Source organism: Neomonachus schauinslandi, chromosome 2, assembly GCF_002201575.2.
Source record: "Neomonachus schauinslandi chromosome 2, ASM220157v2, whole genome shotgun sequence".
Classification (NCBI taxonomy): Eukaryota; Metazoa; Chordata; class Mammalia; order Carnivora; family Phocidae; genus Neomonachus; species Neomonachus schauinslandi.
The window spans coordinates 145,975,829-145,993,728 of record NC_058404.1 but is presented as its reverse complement, the minus strand read 5'-3'; the positions used below and the strand labels follow the sequence as shown (position 1 = coordinate 145,993,728).

The 17,900-nt window shown below is 38.5% G+C and overlaps 1 protein-coding gene across 1 annotated transcript in view; it reads right to left on the bottom strand.

Moving 5' to 3' along the window:
* Window positions 1–17,900, bottom strand: part of ADAMTS3 (ADAM metallopeptidase with thrombospondin type 1 motif 3) — a 251,001-nt gene that overhangs the window by 170,598 nt on the left and 62,503 nt on the right. The window lies entirely within an intron of this gene.

Here is a 17,900-nt window from a genome sequence, read left to right as displayed (position 1 = left end):
TCTTTCAACTAAGTTTGTTAATAAATCAAATTCACTACTGGTCTGGGTCACCTCCAGTTCTCATAATACATATGCAGACTGGAGCCTATTTTCTGTATCTGAGTTGATGGTGTCTCTGCAGTATAGTTAGCCTTAGTCAGACACTCCTATAAAATACAACGGGTTCCCTTGCCTTTGGTACCCTCCCACCACCTCTTTCAAAGCCTCTCCCATAGGTTTGGTTTTACAGGTAATTTGCTATAATTTGTTGTTGAAATGACTAGAACTACTAAATTAAGAAAATCCGAGGGTATGGGGAATCGTGATTAGAAAGTATATAGTAATAATGAGTGTGATTACATTATTAATTATATTACTATTAATATGCTCACATTAGGGGCACCTGGCTGGCTCAGTCGATTAAGCATCTGCCTTCAGCTCAGGTCATGATCTGGGATCATGATCATGATCTGGGATGAGTACTGGGATCGAGCCCCACATGGGGCTCCTTGCTCAGCAGGGAGTCTGCTTCTCTCTCTCACTCTCCCTCTGTGCTCTCGCTCTCTCTGTCTTTCTCAAATGAATAAATAAAATCTTTAAAAAAATAATATGCTCATATTAAAATATAAGGTCATGTTTGGATTCCTCCCCACTGCAAGTATGGGGGGGGTTTGCAAACCACCCCATTGCAAGTATAAATTGCTGAAAAGAGGTTTATAGTGGTTTGGAACCCAAGCTGTGGTTTCTGACAAACCTATACAGAAATCCCAACAAGTTCAGTTTTCTCATCTGCAGAACTGGGATCGGTACAGTAATTACCCCAGAGCTGCTTCAAGGATGCGTGGTGCAGTGCTTAGCACAAGCTTGACACACAGCACTTAACACTTACTATCTAGTTGTTCCTAGATACTATACCTTAGCTTAAAAATTACCTCAATAAAACCAGTAGATTGAAGAAGACCAGGGGATGAGTATTAGCAGCTGTAAGAGGATGAAACAAAGAAACAGTCCACGGTGGTTGGCCTGGTGGTTGTAGGACTAGTGGAGGAGAAACAAGGTCTAAAATGTGGGAAGCCAGAATCTGGACTGTGGAAAAGTCTTCCCATCCCCAGATGTGTACAATTTTAAGTAAAACACTGATTTCCACCAATGCCTGCTCAAAATGTAAATTTTCCTCTGTCAGAAGTATATTTGAAAATTCAACATATGTAATTATGAACACTGTGCCCTGGTGTTTTTCTTTTTTGATGAGAAATGTATGAGATTGAATTTATCAGAATTCATAAGGCACAAGCTAGTAGCAACACTACAGACAGTGAAGAGGACTGTCCGCCCAGGCTATAGGCATCTCAGCTATCAATAATAAAACACAAATTCTGCTTAACCATGCCAGAAGAAAAACGGACTTAACTTTCTATATTCTCAACAAAAATGATACGGTGCAAACACTGACAATGAGACAAAGTATGGAAGCCAAAAAAGAGAGAAAAAAAACATACAGAAATACGTCAAGCAGTTACTTAATAAAAATATTTTGTTCCTCCCGGAGTTTCTGATATTAGTGATATTTGTCAGCTTTATCAAACTTGTAACTTTTATGATTTTTTCTCCTGCCAAATACTCATTACTGTATCTAACGTTTTTCATTTATAAGGTTGTATTAATTTTTCTAAAATGCGGTCTGCAAAATTATACAAGTTTCAGGCCCCACGAAACCTGAATCCACCCCTGATTTTAGGATGCCCTGTATACCCTGAATGCTGTGCATAGTCAGTTGCTTAAATGTCTGCTGTATCCTACAATCAAAGAAGAAATACATTTTAAGCCATTTCTAAATGATCTTTAAAAGTGCTTAGATCTGCTGAAAGTGCTGTCTAATTCACTTACATCCACTTATTCTTACCAGCATTTACTTCTTTATGATCCCAACTTTCCCTGCTAGGCCGCCAGCTGAAGAGGAACTATGGAGAAAAACGTGCATTTTCTGCATACCACGCTGCTTAGAATAGTAGGCTGCTCTTGTATTGTTGGTTCATTATTTATATTTGTATATTTACTTTTTCACTGTTCTGCTTTTAAACAGAGCACTCACTGTGTAGTGCTCCAAACCAACACAGGGAGGAATTACAAAAGAATCAAAAGACATAAGAAAGTCCTTGAGAAACTTACTAAAGTGAACATATTCAAAATGCCATTTATTGTTAGATCACAGTCTTAAATTGGTAGAAATAACCATGGAAGGAAAATACCCAAAATGTAAACAGTAGAGGTCTTTGAGTTGTGGGGGTGTGAGCATTCTTTCTTCTTAGAAGTTTGAAATATCTTTTAGCATTTCTAAATGCTAAATGAAATAAAGATGTGCTACAGTTATAACAAAAAACAAATGAAGTAGGCTTTTATCTAGTAACCTGAAATGCCCTACATTACTGAATGAATTTTATTAGGCTCTATTTGCTCATTGTTAATAGGCATTACTTAGAAGAAACTGGCAGAACAAAGCCAAGATTAGAGAAATGTCACTTATATTTATAGGCTGAAAATCATTAAAGACAAAACCAGCAATAAAACTCTAATTCATCTGCAATACGTGGGAACAAAATCACTTTTATTTTTATAGGTTTGGGATGTTCAGCAATCTGGTGTCTCATCAGGCAGAGAGGAATGAGAACTGCTCCAAATTAGACAGTAAGCTTCTTGAATTACTTAATATAGATTTTGGGGTGTTTTAAATAGAAGTGGTTGTTTTACTTTCAGTGGAATGCAGTAGTTGATAGGTAAGTCACTAAAACTGGGAGATGTCAAAAGATGCTTCCATGTCACCAATGAGCAAACATTTATTGAGGACTTGCTATGTGCTAAGAACACTGCCCACGTTATCCCTTGTAGGTGGTACACTACTATTCCTTTGTATCCTGATATGTAAAGGTGACAGAGATAACCAGTTGCAGGTCTCAGATAAACAGATTCCCCAGCCTGGATGTTTACTATTTTAGAATCATGAAAGTCTGATTCCAAGCCAACCTATATCCTTAAAACATAGAGCACATTTTACATCCTTCTTTCACAGTCTGATTTTTGTTCATGAAATAAACTCATTTATAAGAAAGGCAGGTTGCATGACTGATCTTTAGGAGAGAGGATGCAAAGCAGAGAGTGAAGAACAACAGAGGACAGGGAGTCCCTGGCACTGACTGACTGCTTCCTTTTTCACTTTAGTGACTACAGTCTATCCCACACCGAACATGAGAGCATGGCTTTTTTTTTTTTTTTTTTTTTAAGATTTATTTATTTATTTTAGGAGGGGAGAGAGAGAGAGAGTGAGCAGGGGGGCAGAGGGTCAGAGGGAGAGGGAGAGAGAGTCTTCAGCAGACTCTGTGCTGAGCTTGGAGGCTAACACTGGGTTCAACCTTATGACCCTGAGATCATTACCTGACCCAAAACCAAGAGCCCAACACTTAACCGACTGTCCCACCCCAACACTCCAAGAGCAGGACTTTAATTGGGTGAGTCTAGGGCTGGTAATATTTGGAGGTGGAGGTAGTGGTTCTCATGGTGATAAAGAAAAAAGAACTGATAAATTCATTTTCTTACTGTCAGGAGAGTAGACAGAATCCCAGAGCTGTGTTTAAGACTACTAAAGTGTAGGATATATATCACTGAAATAACAGGTTTCAAATATCCATTTAACACCAGCCAATCATCCCAGAGGTCTAAATTCTCCAAATTATAGTGTCCCCCCACTGCTTCCCTCCCTTCCTCCCTCTGAAATATGGCCACATATGCAACTAGATACTAAATGTTCACAATGTTAATTGAAAACAAAGACTAAATGCCCATACGCTCCTTGCCTAAAAGACAGTAGCAGAGGAAAAATGCTTTGAGTTAAGCATAGGAAATTGACAAAAGAATAGGAACCGGTTCCTCAAAAAATTAAAAATAAAAATATCATATGATCCAGTAATTCCACTACTGGGTACTTACCCAAAGAAAACAAAAACACTATTTGAAAGATACATGCACCCTGTTTATTGCAGCATTATTTACAATAGCCAAGATATGGAAACAACCCAGGTGTCTATTGGTAATTAACAGATGAAGAAGATGTAGATATACATGATAGAATATTACTCAGCCATAAAAAAGGATGAGATCTTGCCATTTGGGACAACATGAATGAATCTAAAGGGTAATAGGCAAAGTGAAATAAGTCAGAGAAAGACAAATACCTTATGATTTCACCTATATGTGGAGCCCAAAAATAAAACAAATGAATAAAGAAACAAAAAGCAGAAATAAGAAATGGGCAGAAGACATGAACAGAGATTTCTCCAAAGAAGACATACAAATGGCCAAAAGACACATGAAAAAAATACTCAACATCACTCAGCATCAGAGAAATACAAGTTAAAACCACAATGAGATACCACCTCACATTTGTCAGAATGGCTAAAATTAACAAGTCAGGAAACAACAGATGTTGGCAAGGATACAGGGAAAGAGGAACCCTCTCACACTGTTGGTGGCAATGCAAGCTGGTGCAGCCACTCTGGCAAACAGTATGGAGCTTCCTCAAAAAGTTAAAAATAGAACTATCCTACAACCCAGCAATTGCACTACTAGGTATTTATCCAAAGGATACAAAAATAGTGATTCAAAGGGGGATCTGCACCCCAATGTTTATATCAGCAATGTCCACAACAGCCAAATTATGGAAAGAGTCCAGATGTTCGTGGACAGATGAATGAATAAAGAAGATGTGGCATACACACACACACACACACACACACACACACACACACACACATATATAATGGAATATTACTCAGCCATCAAAAAAGAACAAAATCTTGCCATTTGTAATGACATGGCAACATGGATGGAGCTAGAGAATACTATGCTAAGTGAAATAAGTCAGTCAGAGAAAGACAAATACCATATGATTTCACTCATATGTGGAATGTAAGAAACAAAACAGATGAACATAGGGGAAGGGAAGGAAAAATAAAACAAGATGAAAATTGAGAGGGAGGCAAACCATAGGAGATGCTGAACTCTAGGAAACAAACTGAGGGTTGCTGGAAGGGAGGTCGGTCGTGGGGTGGCGTAATTGGGTGATGGGAACTAAGGAGGGCACTTGATGCAATGAGCACTGGGTGTTCTATGCAACTGATGAATCACTAAATTCTACCCCGGGTAACTAATAATACACTATATGTTAACTAAATTGAATTTAAATAAAGAATTTTTTTAAAAAGCAGAAACAGACCTATAAATACAGAGAATAAACTGATGGTTGCCTGAGGGGAGGAGGTAGGAGGATGGGCAAAATGGGTGAAGAGGAGTGGGAGATACAGCCTTCCAGTTATGGGATGAATAAATCATGGTAGTAAAAGGTACAGCATAGAGAATGCAGTCAGTGGGATTCTAACAGTGTTGGATGGTGACAGAGGGTAGCTACACTTGTGCTGAGCACAGTATAACAATTAAATGTCCAATTAGTAAGTTGCACACCTGAAGCCAATGTAACATTGTGTGTCAACTGTATTTAAATTTTTTATCATATGACCTCACTGATAAGAGGAATTCTTTTTTTTTTTTAAGATTTTATTTATTTATTTGACACAGAGAGAGAGAGCACAAGTAGGTAGAGTGGCAGGCAGAGGGAGAGGGAGAAGTAGGCTCTCTGCTGAGCAGGAAGCTGGACGTGGGGCTTGATCCCAGGACCCCGGGATCATGACCTGAGCCGAAGGCAGCCGCTTAACCGACCGAGCCACCCAGGTGCCCCGATAAGAGGAATTCTTAATCTCAGGAAACAAACTGAGGGTTGCTGGAGTGGTGGGGGGTGGGGCGGCTGGGTGATAGACACTGGGGAGAGTATGTGCTATGGTGAGCCTGTGAATTGTGTAAGACTGTTGAATCACAGACCTGTACCTCTGAAACAAATAATATATGTTAAAAAAAAAAAAAAAAGATAGTAGGAGGGGAAGAAAGAAGGGGTGGAATCAGAGGGGGAGACGAACCATGAGAGACTATGGACTCTGAGAAACAAACGGAGGGTTCTAGAGGGGAGGGGCGTGGGGGGATGGGTTAGCCTGGTGATGGGTATTAAAGAGGGCACGTTCTGCATGGAGCACTGGGTGTTATACGCAAACAATGAATCATGGAACACTACATCAAAAACTAATAATGTAATGTATGGTGATTAACATAACATAAGGAAGGAAAAAGGAAAAAAAGAATAGGAACAAAAAATATGGCCAAAATAGGTATCTAAAAAAGTCTGGTATTGAGGTGTAAGTGGTTAAATAAAAGCAGATGGGGTTTTCAGAATAGGGATATTTTATAACACTCTTTGGGTTTAGTTTCTTTTTGGGAATTTGAATGAGTTATGATTCAATGAATAACGGAATGAATGATGAAACCTATGAACTCTTTTAAAAAATGGCCTTATAACACATTTTCTCACATTACTCCAGGTTTTTCTAAGCTATCTTGAAGCCTTCTCCATGATCCCCCGGTTAAGATCTTCTAAAGTAAACAGTGATCATGATTTTGAACAGGTACTTAGTGGCACCTCTGGATATCAGAAAGGGTTTCTATTGAAGGTGCTACACCATTTTCAGTAAGAGTAGGACTAAACGTAACAAGAACCTTGAAACAACACTTCAGTATTCTATTGGAAACTGACCAGAAGTGACATAATTTTATCAAGTTCACTTTGTTTACTGCCCATAGGATATCAATTGCCAAAAACTAGCAGAACATAGGGAATTAATGAAAAATGCTAATAAAAAACAATTTTGTATACAAAAAGTCCTTTTGAGTTTTCAAAGGTACATAATATAAACCATTAAATACAAAAACTACTATTAGATAAGGAATGTATGAGACATGTGCTGAACCAGATCAGTATTTTTTTAAGTTTGGAGTTAGGGGAAGGAGGCCTAGGATTAGGGAACAGACTGAAACCAGGGAGTGAAGCTAAGATAGAACTGTTAACAATTTGCTCTGTGCAGATACAGGAAAATGGCTTTCCTAGTGTATAACAATGCCTGGTCATCAAGAATATTTTGGATAAAATTTAAAAATTTATTTACTTAATATTTGAACTCTGAAATGGTCATACAAATCCACATGATCAGAAAGGAAGACTTTTAAAAAGAAATCCTTAGGGATAAGTATAAAATTGTCAAAACCAATGTATTTAGCACAGCATCATGATCAAGAGCCTAGGGTTTTAAAGCTGGACAGACCCAAGTCTGAACATTTTGTCCACTAGTAGGGAAAGTTTCATTTAACTTCTCAAAGCCTCAGTTTCATCATCTGTGAAAATGGGAGAATGATAAGATTAAATGAGAAAATGAATAAGAAATCCAGTGCTTTGTACATATAAGTCTCCAATTATACTTAATATTACTAAGAGCTATAACCCTAATATCAATAATGATACTATTATCATAGAGTTATGTTATCAGGGGATGATTTTAATATTTCAAATTTTTAAACAGAACCAGGAACAAACAGTTAAATATTAAAAGTATTTCCTTTTGTTAAAAATGAGGGGGGGGAATCGGAGGGGGAGACAAGCCACGAGAGACTATGGACTCTGAGAAACAAACTGAGGGTTCTAGAGGGGAGGGGGGTGGGGGGATGGGTTAGCCTGGTGATGGGTATTAAAGAGGGCACATATTGAATGGAGCACTGGGTGTTATACGCAAACAATGAATCATGGACCACTACATCAAAGACTAATGATGTAATGTATGGTGATTAACATAATAAAATTTTTTAAAAATAGAGAAAAAAAAAACTGGTTATTAGTTGATTTTTAACCAGATTCGGTCATCTTAAATAGTCACAGATTCCTGTTTCTCTTTATTGGAGCTGGTCAAGATGAATTTTCTAGTTATCTTGCCCCTCTGTAGAGTTACAGAGCTGAGGAAGGGATGATAAGTATGTAACATATATCACATGAATATGTGTGTATGTTTTAAAAATTTGAGACAATTTCAAAAGCCTCTAGAACTTCAAAAAATTGAAAGAAAGAAGGAAAAAAAATAGGCTTCAAGAATGTCAGTTTTAGAGGCCCCCACATGAAGATTTAAAAAAAAAATAAAGCTTGCAACAATAGTAAGTGTACAAGCTCAAAGGTCTACCAATTCTTTAAAAAATTAATTAGATTCATAATTTATAACAAAATCATATGTTAATAAAATCCATAAACATGCTACAACCATATAAAAAACAGGCCTAAAATTGAAAAAAAAAATAAGTTGTTACCTATATCCAATTTGAAAAATACTTTTATCTATCATGTGTCAGGAAAAGGAATTTGCCACAACTTATGCTGAGTAAGGTAAAAAAAAAAAAAAAAATACCCTTATTTATTTTATAAGACTAAAGGGATATTCAAACATTGAAGACATCAATATAAAACAATGTCACCCATTCACAAATCAAGAAATATAAAAATGTTCACAAACTTTGACTAAGATAGCTCCCTGTGGGAATTCAGTATAAGATGATAAATCAAAAGAATCATGAAGCCATGGGTGTTCAGAAGTATAGTCAACACATCATTACCTATAATATCAATAACCAGAAAGAAGCTAAATGTCTTGTAATAAAGCAAAGGCTAAATCAATTTGGAATATTTAATTAACATCAACAAACACGAGTTGAACGTGTTCTATACGCCAGGAACATCACTAATACATGATAGTCTCGCTCCCAACATGGTCTAATTCTCACATATGAGTTTGATGAAATATGATAAAGGTATTACGAAGAATGTAAAAACAGGTAAACCTTTATGGCAAAAGTTAATATATAAAAACATGAAAAAGAAAATATGAAATATAATTGTTTATATACATAGTACAATATAAAAAGTTGACAGAGTGGGAAGAAATACAATCATGAGAATAATAATTAGTAGTTAATTACAGGGTGTTCACTAATCCATTATCACCAATCTTAATCTGGCAGGCTGTTTCTCATGCCATCTGTTATGCATCAAACATCATTCTTAAACATTTGTTTTAGTGGACAGTAGATATTTTCTTCTATCAGTTCCATCTGTTTGTAGCATCACATGCTATATAGCAGCACCAGAAATGCTAGTACGCTCAGAGAATGGACATAAGCAACTAATAGGGATTCTGAAACTGACAAACCTACCCCTTCTAAAAGAGAGCCTGGTAAGCAAGAGAATTTTAAATATATTCTTAGGACAAATGATAAAAGTCTCAAGCTCATACTCTTTTAACATCTCTATTAAGACAAATCTAATTTCTCTGCTCAATCCTTCAATCATAAAATGAAATGTTTTCATATTCCCTGATCTTTGGCTAACCTAATGATTTATTTGGGCTAAGTGATGTGTTTGCTACATGCAATCCAGTTTTCACCCGAAGTTTTATTAGAAGTCCTAATAAACATTTCACATGTGCAAGATTGACGGACTCCCCTGTCCTGGTTTAACTAGCCACGTGTTGAAGGATATTATCTGGAAAACACACATCATTTCCTTTCTTTACTTCATCCTTTATTGCTCCTTTCCTCTTCTTACTTATTCAGTCATTTGACACACATTTATCATGCACTTGCTATATCCTGGATACTCTTCCGAGCACTAAGGGTTAAGCAGTGAATAAGAAAAAAATTCCTGTCCTCGTAGAACTCACATTGCAGGTAAGGAGATATAAAAATAAAAATAATTTCAGGTCATGATAACTGCTATAAAGAAATAAAGCAGGTGAGTGGTTAAAGAGAGACAGGGGAGGGGACTTGCTGTTTTGAATCTTTGGAGAGGCAACATTGGAGCAGAAGCCTGAATAAAGTGAGGGATTGATACAGTCACCAACCTCAGGGGACTGTCAACACTTGTATCAACTTAAGCAATATTATACTTCCCTCTTGAGAAACATAAACCAGAGAGATGATTTATACTTGTTTCCCTTCTGTGCTGTTAATTCTAAAAAGTCTAGTCATAGCCCATGGCTTCTGGAACAATGTATAGTCATGATGACTGACAGCCAAAGGGTAGCTAATCCCAAGCACACCAAACACGAGTGCGTGTTACACCAGTATTCTTGGTCCATAGTTCTGAAATGTCCAAATTCTCAAAAAGCCAAATGCCTTCATATTTTTGGCAGGTTATCTTATGCTTAAGTATTTATACCAAATAGAACATATGTTGTAACCATTTGAAGAAAAAAAATTTCTATCTGGACCAAAGAAAGAATAAGACAAAAGCCACAATGAAGAGCAGGGCTAATTATTCTAATGAAGTATCTTCCCAAGGTCCCCACATCTCTAGCTACACTACAAGAGTATCCATTCTCCATTCTCTACCCTGCCATTAACCAAATAGAAGCCTCACTGAAAAGGATCAAGAGCTCTGTGTTTCATCAATTTAACATCCCAGCATTAGCACCGGCCAAGCAGACACACCCGGCTGCCAAGACAAACAAATGGGGCTTGGCAGCAGGGGGGCCAGTTGCTGGAGACAGCCCTCCAGTCTAAACTTCTTAAGGAGTCGGTATAAGCGTGCTTTTATTGAAAAGGTGCTGCTCCATCTAAAAAGCACAGATTCAGTTCAAACACTGCCACCTTTCACGGGTTGTGTTGGCTTAAGGTGTGTGCAGCTCAGTGACTGAGCGTAACCTGCGTCACTGCTACCTGTTGCTCACTTTTTTAATCCCCAAACCAAAACTTTTGGAGCAACACTGAACACTGGCTGTTTTATCAAAAAGAAAATACGAGTGAAGAAGGATGCTGGACCACAGAGCCTTTCCCTGCCTCCACCCCAACCTCATCCAAATAGGGAGTAACTGTAGGTGAATAAGTGATTATAGGTCCCCTCTGTTTCCCTGACCTGGGAACAGATTTAAATTTAGTATGGGCTATCACCCCTTCATTTGTCTTCTTCTGTTTCTCAGCAACCAAACGTTTCTGAAAGGTTAAGCTTTGGGGGGGGGGGGGGGCGGGGGCTCAGTTTTGAAATCTACAAAAACTGCAAATATTTTACAGAAAATTCTAAATTTTGGTGCCATTTTTTTTGAAATGTCTTTTTTTTTCTTAGCTTACCATTGACAAACATTTATTGAACACCTACTCTGTGCTGAACTCTAGAGGTGCTGGGGATACAAAAGGGAATACGGCCTCACTCTCCTCGAGGATGTAGCAATCTAATTCAGTCAAATACTTTTCGTAACAACTAAAAATAAAAATTACAGCATCCTGAAAGTTGAGAGATTTGAGTTCCCAAGAATGTGCAAGAAGAATCTCTATAAAGTAATGTACCGGAATTCCATGAGCCAGTTTGGAAAGGTAGTCTCATGACTTAATGTTCAAACTGCATAACCATCATCCTAGAAGTTTTAGGCATTTATTTAAACCGTGTGTCACCAAAAGAATATTCAACTATTCACAGTAATAATGAACCGCCCTCACAGGAGTGGCAAGAGTATTTCATTCATCCATCCTCTAAGGGTTGGGCCTCTAAGATACACCAAGTGCTGTCTTCCAGGTGCTAGGAATACGATGATAAATAAGACAATAAACACCCCACCCTCATGGAGTTTACAACCCAGGTGGAAAGGAAGAATATTATAAATAAATGAACAATATTGCTCAGGCAGTGACAATTTCAATGATAAAAATTAACCTGAGTCCTGGGAAGATTTGGGGTGAAGAGGCAAGTACTGGGAACACTTGTAAGAAAGGGTCGTCTAGGGAAGCTTTTCTGCAGAAGCAGAACTTGAGCAAAGATCTGAAGGCGTAACAAGAGCCAACCATGTAGAAGAAGTGGCTGGCAGAGGGACCAGCAAGAGGAAGAAATGAGCTTAATGAGCTCCAGGAAGAACAAGAATGCCAATGTGGCTGGAATGTAGTTCCGCAGGGCGGAGTGTCAAGACTAGGGTTAGTCTCAGCCAAGGTCCAGATCATGCAAGGCCTTGTAGACCACAGAAAGGAGTCTGGATTTTATTCCAATGGTAATGAGAGTCTATGGGGGTGGGAAGGTTGAACGGGACAGGGGTAGGGTAGGTAGCATGATCCGATTTACTTGTTTTTAAAAGCCAGTCTGGCTGCATTCATTTATCCAAATATTTGTTGAGCATTTACTCTACTCTAGATCCTGCAGATAGAGGAGTGAACAAAAAAAGGCAAAACCTCTACTTTCATAAAGTTTAGGCACAGGATGGAGATTCTAGGGGCAATTAACACAAAGCAAACAAGCAAGTTTAATATGTCCAGCGACGAAAAATGGACAAAAAGAGAATGAAGAGGTCGAACAAGATAATGGAACGTGCTATTTCAGACAGGTTGGTTGGATTACTCTAACAGAGTGACAGAGATCAGGGAAAAAGCATTCCAGGCAGGCGAACAATCCATGCAAAGGTCCAGAAAAGGAGCATGCTTAGCTTGCGGCTGGTGCTATAACCCTGGGGGGAATGAAGAAGGAGAGGCTAGAGAGGTAGCCTGTGGTAGTCATTGCTGCCTTGTGGGCCATGGTAGTTTGGGTTATATTTTGAATGACAAGGAAGACCACTGGACAGCTGTGAACAGAGGAGTGACGATCTGATCTACATTCTGAAAGCACTGGTCTGACTGCTGGGTGGAGAAAAGATGGTAAGGACAAGAACAGGATAACAGGATTTCCTGTTAGAGCAGAGCAGATGTGAGTGGCTTGGACAGGAGGATATGGTCAGATTCTGCATATACTCTGAAGGCAAAGACAAAAGAATTTGCTGATGGACAGGATGTGGGGGTGAGAAAGAATAAGAGTCTTGCAGGATGATTCTAATGTTTTTGTCTTGACTGAGATGCTTTTTCTAGTTAACCTCTTACCTCTCTGAATGCATCTTCTATAAAGACACAGAAGATGTTCCATTTAATCTAATGCTATTTGCCCAAGTTCTATCCTTGGCCATCATCTCTTCCCTGTCTATATACTCCTCCTGATCATTTCCATTTATACCCATCGCTTCAACTATAGCTGAACGATGATTCCCAAGTAATAGAGTGAGAATAGGTTGTACTTTAGGGTGGGGCAGACCAAGACTCAATTCCAAGTTCCACCATTTCCAGCTATAATCTGAGGTCAGATATGTGACCTCTCTGAATCTGCTTTCTCATTTCTCAATTATAGATGGTAACACCTCAAGGGGATACTGAGACAATTAAATATGTTAAAAACCTTACCGAATCCCTGACACACTGGAAGTACTCTAACTTTATTTTAAGGTTGTATTTTATTTTATTTTAATCTCTATCTCCAGCTCAAAGCCCCCTCAAAAGAGCTTGCTCCTCTCCTCTATTTTCCATACAGTCACCCAAAGCTGAAGCCTAAATCACCCTAGGCTCTGCTGGCCTCTTCCTATCTCAGGTTATACTACTTCTCACTGAATCTACTACAGTACCTTCTTCTGACTTCTCCGTAGTGTGATGCCAAGGATTGTCCTAAAATACAAAATCATGTCACTCCTTATAAAAAAGCTATGAATAGCTTCTGATCATTTAAACAAGATTCAAACATAATAATATGTTCTAAAGATACACTGATACCAGCCCCGTCGTAGATCTCCAACTTACTCCCCTGCACTATGCCATCTTCACTCTATATTCTATTTTTTTTTAAAGATTTTATTTATTTATCTGACAGAGAGAGAGACAGCGAGAGCAGGAACACAAGCAGGGGGAGTGGGAGAGGGAGAAGCAGGCTTCCCGCCAAGCAGGGAGCCCGACGTGGGGCTCGATCCCAGGACCCCAGGATCATGACCTGAGCCGAAGGCAGACGCTTAACGACTGAGCCACCCAGGTGCCCCTTCACTCTATAGTCTTACAATTTAAAACAGTCAAACCTACCTAAAAATTTGTATGGAACCACAAAAGACACCAAATAGCCAAAGCAATATCGAAAAAGAAAAGCAAACCTGGAGGCATTACAGTTCTGGACTTTAAGTTATATTACAAAGCTCTAGTGATCCAGACAGTATGGGACTGGCACAAAAACAGACACATAGATCAATGGAACAGAATAGAAAACCCAGAAATGGACCCTCAACTCTATGGTCAACTAATCTTCATCAAAGCAGGAAAGAATATCCAGTGGAAAAAAGACAGTCTCTCCACCAAATTGTGTTGGGAAAACTGGACAGCAACATGCAAAAGAATGAAACTGGACCACTTTCTTGTACCATGCACAAAAAGAAATTCTGAGAGAAAAAAATACATAAATTCAAAATGGATGAAAGACCTAAATGTAAGACAGGAAACCATCAAAATCCTAGAGAAGAACACAGGCAGCAACCTCTTTGATATCGGCTGAAGCAACTTTTTACTAGATATGTCTCTGGAGGCAAGGGAAGCAAAAGAAAAAAGAAACTACAGGGACCTCATCAAGATAAAAAGCTTCTGCACAGTGATGGAAACAATCAACAAAACTAAAAGACAACTTTCAGAATGAGAGAAGATATTTGCAAATGACATAGCTGACAATGGGTTAGTGTTCAAAATCTATAAAGAACTCATCAAACTCAACACCCCAAAAACAAATAATCCAGTTAAAACATGGGCAGAAGATATGAACAGACATTTTTCCGAAGAAGACATCCAGATGAAAAGAAGCTCAACATCACTCGGCATCAGGGAAATACAAATCAAAACCACAATGAGATATCACTCACACCTGTCAGAATGGCTAAAATTAACAAGTCAGGAAACAACAGGTGTTGGGGAGGATGCAGAGAAAGGGGAACCCTCTTACACTGTTGGTGGGAATGCAAGCTGGTGCACTCACTCTGGAAAACAGTATGGAGGTTCCTCAAAAAGCTAAAAAGAGAATTCCCTTATGATCCAGCAATTGCACTACTAGGTATTTACCCAAAGGATGTAAAAATACTGATTCAAAGGGATACATGCACCTCAATGATTATAGCAACATTGTCTACAATAGCCAAGATATGAAAAGAGCCCAAATGACCAACCAATGGATAAAGAAAAACACATACATTCAATGGAAATATCACTCGGCCATCAACATTTGCAATGATGTGGAGATATCTACAAAGTATTATGCTAAGCAAAGTAAGTCAGTCATAGAAAGACAAATACCATATGATTTCACTCATATGTGGAATTTAAGAAACAAAACATGAATATATATTAAAAAGGGGGGGGAGGCAAACCAGGAAACATACTTTTAACTGCATAGAACAAACTGAGGGTTACTGGAGGGGAGGTGGGGGGGGTGGCGGTTAAATGCGTGATGGATTAAGGAGGGCACTAGTAGTGATGAGCATTGGGTGTTGTAAAATTATTAAACAAAAAAAACAAAACATGTAAAAAAAAAAAAAAAGCCACACTGTCCCCTTCCACCATGATACATCCCATGCTATTTCTTCTGCTTAAAATATGTTCCCTCCTCCCAGATCCCCAAATTCTATACCTATTAGCCCTTTAAGTTCAAGCCTTACCTCCTCTGAAGCATCTCCATGCACTATGTCCCAGGTAGGTTTGTAGGTTTATTACTGCCCTCACCACATCTCACTGGAATGGTCTGCTTACTTGTAGAGTGCCCCCACTAGACTACCATCCTTGAAGACAGAACAAACAGCTCAGGATTCATCTTTGTATCCTCAGTGCCTACCACAAAACAGTAACCCTGTAGTCCAATTACATACCGATGTTCAAGGAGATGAAGACATATACCAACATCACATGGCCTGTATTACCAGAGCGAATAAGATTATGAACCTTGGCCCATTGGCTCCAACAGCCATAACTTCTCAAAATTAGAATCATGTGAAGATTTTTTTTTTTAAAGGTTTTATTTATTCATTTGACAGAGAGAAAGAGCACACAATCAGGGGAAGCAGCAGAGGGAGAGGGAGAAGCAAGCTCCCCACTGAGAAGGAAGCCTGACGTGGGCCTCGATCCCAGGACCCTGGGAACATGACCTGAGCTGATAGCAGATGCTTAACTGACTGAGCCACCCAGGCTTCCCATAAGATACTTTATTTTAGTAATCTTTCAGAAATTTTCAGAATTTGAAAAAAAATCTATGTAGTGCTCTTTGTTGTATCTATAGTCAAATGATAAACTATTTCCAATCCCCTCATTTACAAACTATAACTCAACAACAACAAAATATGCACAATATACAGAGCAAGAATCTGGTTGGCAAAGTTTCACAATTATCATGGTTATGATGCTCATGGAATTTCTAATTTTTTTCACAGTAATCATCACCCAAAGTTTATAGGAGTCTTGAAGAATAATAAATCAGGACAATAGCCAAAAAGTCTTTTCAAATAAAAATACTTTAGTGGCAAATGTAATTATTTCACAGTTCAGTTTTCATTGTCTGAAAGTGCTTTATATTTTTACTATAAATTACCCACATGGCTATTATATAAATGAGGAACTAGATGTATCATTTATTTTAAGGGACCCTCTATACCTAGCCATATGTAAATGATAGGTCTGGAATAAAAATACTGGATTAATAAAAGCATTATCCAAATACAAACAGTTATGTAACACTTTCCTTTAAGGTTTAAATAATGTCTTAGGAAAATCATATCATTTCTTTCAGACACCAATGCATTAAACAGACCATAATAAAGTTAAATTAAGAATGTTAAATTTCACATGTATTAAAACAAAAAAGCAAACAAACTTGAGACTAGAATTTGAATGTTCCTGACTGCTTTACTGCTAATTTTGCCATCCACTTGACATGATCCCTCCCTTCCAGGGCCAGTCACACTTTCGAGTTAAACTACACCTCATTTGGGGCACCTGGGTGGCTCAGTCATTAAGCGTATGCCTTGGGCTCAGGTCATGATTCCAGGATCCTGGGATCGAGCCCCACATCAAGCCCTGCATCGGACTCCCTGCTCCGCGGGAAGTCTGCTTCTCCCTCTCCTGCTCCCCCTGCTTGTGTTCCCTCTTTCGCTGTGTCTCTCTCTGTCAAATAAATAAATAAAATCTTTAAAAAAAAAAAACTACACCTCATTTATTTTTCACATTTAAGGGATGAAAGCAATCTCCTAGGTTTCACTAAGAAGATAGCACAGCACCTTTCCTACCAAGAATAATCACTAGAGAAATGTTCAGAGTTTTCCATATACCATTTCCTACAGTACATACATATAAATCATACCACAATCATATAATTTAAACCCTACTCATCAATCATGATCTACTTAACAAGTTAGCACTCTTGCCCCCCCCTAGTGGATGAATGAATACAAAACTGTGATTGTTTTACTCAGAAAGGTAAAACCTAAGCCTGAAGTGTATGCATGTATATTCAGAAATAGGCTTATAAGACAGATACACTAACAATGGACCAGTTAACAGCACAGTCCAAGAGGCTCATGAATACTTAGATGAAGACTGCCATACTAGGAGTGAAAGATGGTTTGAATTCGAACTGCAACCCACAGGAGCAATGTAGACTCTGGTTAGTTTTTTAACATTTTTAACATTTTAAGTGGAAGGCTCCACTTCACCATCTCCAAAATGAGGCTGATAATAGTGACTTCTTAAGTTTGTCGTGAGAATTAAGAAGCTGCATATGTGAAGTGCCTTGCACAGTGGCTGGCACACAGCAGACCTTTAATGAAATCAGCATCCTTCCCTTCATGCTGTGTCACCCCTCACATCTCAATGGCTGCCCTCCTCAGGTCTCTCAGGCCGCCCCTCCCAAGCATTCTCCCTATGGGCCTTATTTTCTAAGATACTCTTCTTTGGAGAAGACTTTCAATTTGTGTACAAGATGAGAAGAGCAAGCTGGGAAAGGCTCATGCTCAATATCATTTTAGCCCAGGCAGAAGATACTGGTTCTCTTGCTGGTTTCATTCTGATCATTTGGATTCTAGCCTTTTCAGCATATCCTCTGATCTATT